Below are 6,000 nucleotides of genomic sequence, written 5' to 3' on the forward strand. Positions count from 1 at the left end.
AAGTATATTTTAAAATTAATTATAATTTTTTTTTTTTTTGGCTTAGGAGTTTGCACTTTATTTTTTTTTTTTTGCTAATAAATGCAAAACCATTTAATCTTTTATAAAACATTACAATTAATATTTGAAAGTACATTTTTTTTTATAAACATATATTTTTATCCCCAGGGGTACAGGTCTGTGAATCACCAGGTTTACACACTTCACAGCACTCACCAAATCACATACCCTCCCCAATGTCCATAATCCCACCTCCTTCTCCCAAATCCCCTCCCCCCGGCAACCCTCAGTTTGTTTTGTGAGATTAAGAGTCACTTATGGTTTGTTTCCCTCCCAATCCCATCTTGTTTCATTTATTCTTCTTCAATTATTTTATTTTACCTCTTTCAATATGGCAACTAGAAAAATTTAGAATTGCGTATGTGGCTTGCAATATATTCCTGTCAGGGAACCAGTGTAGGATGTTGAGTGAAGCTTTTCCTGTTGTCCTGAAATTGGCTTCTGGGACCTATGAATAAGGACAAGAAGTGCTAATTAGCCCCACATTCCAAAGAGAACAGCCAGAAGTTGGACTAAATTACCCTCTAAACTAAAAGGTGGGAGAACTATTCCTTCTACACTCCCAAATTCAACCAAACAGTTACTCCCAAGAACAATGTTTATGGACAGAAGCTTTCCCCACCTCCTTCCTGTATTTACATGCCATCTACCCCTACAAGTCAAGGGATGAAGTTTAGAGGTTAAGGATTGGGAACAAGGGTTTGAATAATTCATCCTTGAAAGAAATGGATCAATGCATTTTACTTTTATACCTGGTTGGATGCTTGATCAGTTACAGGATCTGGGGACAACTCTGGTGGAGCATCAGAATGCATGATGGATCATTGGGAAAGTTTGATGAGTATATCCTGAAGGTGACTCTTGAACTAGAACATGGAGGCTTGTCTCTCCTTCTAGTCTAGGAATGTTTGAAAGCAAGAATCTTGCCTCGGAAGTTTGCTTAGCCAAAGATACTATTCTATAATTTGCCTGTGAAGAAAAGTTGAAGGGCAGGAAGAAGATCATCATCCCCAAGTCCTCTGACCCTTGGAAAGAATAAGAGAACCACTTCAATTCTCATGGCATCATACAAAGGGGCATGGAGGTTAGAGGAAGAAGTAGAAGCTATAGGGTTGTCCAGACATCCTGGCCAATAGAGGGGCATTCCTCATCACCAAGAAGGTTACACTCCCTCTCTGTTTTTTCCCAGTGCTGCTTGTATGATGTCAGGGAAGGGGCCTGATGGTCAAGGGAGGTCAAAGTAAAGCCTGTTACCTGAATAATTGACTGTTCTTTTTATAATATGATACAGCACTTTGCACTGTTCTCACCTATGCATCCTGTTCCCAAAAACTTAGCACTAGTTCCAACATGCTTTTACAAATTCACCTGTGCCACTGCCCTACTCAAATGCTATCACTCGTTTCCCATGGTCTCCAAGACAAAATCTTAATTCCTTAAAAGATCCAGGTTGTGGCATTTGGTGTTTACCTAGCTTTCTAGCCTCTCTTCTCTGTTAACCTCAATCTTTTTGTGCCTTTAATCAGTTAGAACATGCTGGAACTACTTCCTTTTACTTGAAATCATGTTTTCACTCATTCAACAAATATATATTGATTACCCCTTATGCATCATCAGTCACTCTTCTAGTCATTAAGGATATAGTAGGTAAGTCAGACATTCCTCCTCCTAACACAGAACTAATGAACAGGGTATTTTTTTGTCTTGGCAAATTCTGTCCCTGCTTTGTGAACATGCTTCTTTCCCTCTTCCACCACAGATTATATGTTACCTTTACTGTGAAAATTTTCTTCAGATAGGATTTACGGTATCTGGCTTTGTACTTTGTATTTATTGTTTGATGGAATTCTGTCTCTATTACTTGATTTTCTCCCCATCTAGCCCGAGTCATCAACAGGAGCTGTGTTCTATCTTTGTATTACAACATCTGGCACTTTGTAGCAACTTAGAAAAATGTATGCTGAAATGCATCAACCTTATTGTCTTTTGTTTAATTCTGTCTTTCTTTCTTACTCTTGTATTTTTCGGAAGTTATGTAACATCCAGAGACTTTGCAAGCCAAGTTTAGTTCAGAACAGTTACACAATCAAAATATGTTTTAAAGAAGTCTATTCCAAGCAGCATTGGCTGAACGATTTAACATATTTCTTTCTGTATCTAAACAGTGAAGTCATTCCTGTCTTTTGGGTAAAAAGTAAAGTACATAACTCCCCAAATTATTCTCAAAATTAAGGATAAACAGCTGCTATCATTTTGAAAATACAAAACTATTTTGACCATCAGAGACTCATTTCAATGCATACAAAAAAAGAGCTATATATAGCTAACACATACTTGCATGTTGCTAAGTTATAATCACTGAGTCACTGATTAAGGAGTGGCTTACATCTGGGACTTGTCTTGAAAACAAGATTTTTCACCATCAAAATGGTTATTTTCCTTTCTTCAGTATTTGATAAGAACTAAAGTAATAAAAGGTTTCAAATGGCAATCTGTGCCACTTTCAAAATTGACCATTAAATGTTATTAATTTACTCAAGATGGAGGACCAGAATAAGAAGATATTAGTTGATTAGAGCCCGAAACAACCTCAGAATTTATAAGACACAGAAATATCAGAAGGATCCCAAGTATCTGAAAATGGTATCAAGAGTGAGGGTCTCAGCCTTCATAGCACCCGGTGTGGTATGTGGGTAGCAGAAGCAGTGGGCAGGATGGGACTGCTAAGAGGAAATCATGCAATAAGATAACAGTAACCTGTATATAAAATCTATCAAGTACCAACAGAATAATGGCCAAGCCAGGAGATGACAGGTGGATGGATTATGACATAAGACCAACTATTTGCACATACCCCAATGTCTCTGCTCTGTTTGTGCCCCCGTTTCTCAGCTGCAGCTCCAGAAAAATGTCAGGAAAGAAAGCCTGAAATGAATGGGATTTATTTTTACCACCTGGTACAATGGGCTTGATGTATAAATCAAGTTGCATTACAGCAAAAAGAAATTACATTTCTTATATATTCGAATTTAGGAGCTGCTATGCAAATATATTGCACTATATTCTTGTTCATCAGTATGTGTTTCTGAAGGACATATTTCTAGAAGTGAAATGCTGGTTCAAAATTTATGTATATTCCACATTTTGGTAGGTACTACCAAACTATCCTCTAACATTATATATATTGTTATTTTTCTAATGACAATGTGTAGAAGTGTCCTTTGTCTGATGCCTTTGCCAATGTTTATCAATAACTTCTAAAGATTCACTTACCTAAAATACCTCCTTTAGATTATTCTTACAGAAATATCACTTTTGGTTTGTTTCCAGAAGGCTTTGCCCAGAGATAATTGCATTTAACTCAATTCCATTCAAATCCAATGACATTAATTCATTTTTATCATCTATTTCCTTTGCTTTGAGGACATGTGGAATAGAGGTGGAGGACAAGAGACTAACATTCATTAAGTGGTTACTTTGAATTGGGCACTTTACAAATAGTATTTCTCATCCTAATAACATTATTCCAGCGGTTCTCCAAGTGTGGTCTCTACAGAAGCAGCATCAGCATAAACCTTTTTCAGAAACGCAAATTCTCGGGCCCTTCACTAGACTTACTGAATCAGAAACTCTGTGGAAAGACCAGCACTCGATTTTTTCTTTTTACAAATTCTCCAGGTAACACTAATATATCTAATACTTGAGAATCAGTGCATATACCCATCTCATAGAAGAAAAACTGAAGAAGTAAGCACCTCACTCAAGGTTATCAGCTCTATAAGGTTGACCTGAATTCAAAGTCAGCACAATGCTCTTTTTGTGTGTGGACGTACATTTTAACAGGTTATAAGTGTAAGATGGGCTATTGAGAAGACTATATGGTAAAGCACGATAGTGTAGAACTTCGAGAAAACTAAGCAGCAGGAAAAGCCGTAGATAAACACAATGCTCAGGCAGACCATAATGAGATAGAGAACACCAAACCTCCAAAACAAGGAGAGAGAGACAAACTTTGCCAATATATCAGTTGGGACTGAAATTGACCTTGGGCCAGCAATTTCTTTTATTCTCACAAATATCCCAGACATGTGGAGAATAGGCAGCATGCAAAGCATAAGCCCCTGATTTATGGGTTAGAATCATTGTAGTGCTGATAATGTAGCAAAAGACAAGGGCAAAGTTGGAAGAAGACAAATTCACCTTGTGCTAGAATTAAGGCATCTTTGTCAGAGATGATTATTAGTCACTCTAATGTTTTTAGGTTTTTGTTTTCTTAAGGAGAAATACTGCAGGTTTTGTGGTAAAAAGGTTGGGTCACAGAAGTATATGGGAAATAGAGGGCAAGGGGCTTTCATTTTGGCAGAGGAGAGAGTTCACTGTAATTCATTGTTAAGTAAAAGAAAATAAGTTCTGTGAGATGCAGACTTTCCCTCACTTGCTTTGCTTGCTCACACAGAAATGCAACCCAGGCTGTATATAGTGAGTAACTTTTGGTTCAAGAATGTAACCTTAAAAATGGGGCCCAACGGATGCATCCCTAAATTCAAGAACCCTTTGAGTCTGGAAGTAAGGTAAAAACAACTTTAACTTCTTATGATATACCTGAGTACAAAGGCGGGATTTTTCTTTTTCTGCCAAATCATAAAACAACTAGAAAAAAAACCTGACCAACTTAAGGGAAAGTAGCGTGGGTAGTAGGGTATAATGCAGTGATTCTCATATTTTAGGAGCATGGGAGTCACCTGGAAAACTTCCTAAACACAGGTTCCCAGGCTGGATTTCCAGAGTTTCTGATTCATTAAGTCTGGAGAGGGGCCCAAGAATTTGCTTTCCTAACATGTTCCCCAGTTTTCCCTAGTATAGGGAAAAGAGTGGATTTGAGACCAAGAACACTGATGTCCCTATCCAAGTCATTACATATGATTTCCATGTACCCTTGGACAAGTCACTTAACCTTTCTGATTTGAGATTCCTCCTTTGTAAGTTATGCGTGATGGTGAGTAATAACAGCCACTTAATGAGGTTGTTCATAATTATTGGGAGGACCAAATGTGATGATGCAGGAAATGTGAATATTGGTTAATAATGCGTGTGGTGGTCAGCTTTATGTGTCAACCTGAGTAGACAAAGGGATGCCCAGATAGCTGGTAAAACACTGTAACTGGGCGTTTCTGTGAGGGTATTTCCAAAAAGGATTAGTATCTGAATCAGTAGACTAAGTAAAGAAATCTCTCCTCACCAGTGCGGAGGGCTCTAACAGAATAAAAAAGTAGAGAAAGGGGAAATTATCTCTGTTCTTGAACTGGGACGCCCACCTTCTCCTGTCCTTGGACATAGCAGCTCCTCATTCTCAGGCCTTTGGACTTGAATGTAATTATATCTGCTTTCCTGGTTTTCCAGCTTGCAGACAGCAGACTGTGGGACTTCTAGGCCTCCATAATCTCGTGAGCCAATTCCTATAATAAATCTCCTCATATACAGATATATATATATATATCTATATGTATCTATATATATCCTATTGGTTCTGTTTCTCTGCAGAATCCTGACTAATACAGTGTATTTCTTCCTCTTTATTTTTATAGTTAAAAACAAAACAAAACTCCTCCATCTACAATTTTATCTCCAGATGGCTCTGCCTTTCTTTTCTCAGGCTAATGTAAGCCAAAGTAGGTGAGCAGTCTATCACAATGATGAATTGGAAATTCTGGTAGACAACACTGGTAGCTTACCCAGTAGCCACCTCTTCCCCTTTTTCTTCTTTGCAGAACATTAATTTTGTTCAAGGATGTGGTAGCTTTGTGCTCAAGAAATGAGTCCTTTCCCTAGCCCAGGATTGTGAATCATGGTTGGTCTAAGCCCATGTTGGTAACCTCAGCTTTTTCTCACATAAATAATGCTAAGGGGGTCAAATTTTTACATTAAACTTACATTTATTCA

The sequence above is a fragment of the Mustela lutreola genome, chromosome 2 (genome assembly GCF_030435805.1).
Source record: "Mustela lutreola isolate mMusLut2 chromosome 2, mMusLut2.pri, whole genome shotgun sequence".
Lineage (NCBI taxonomy): Eukaryota > Metazoa > Chordata > Mammalia > Carnivora > Mustelidae > Mustela > Mustela lutreola.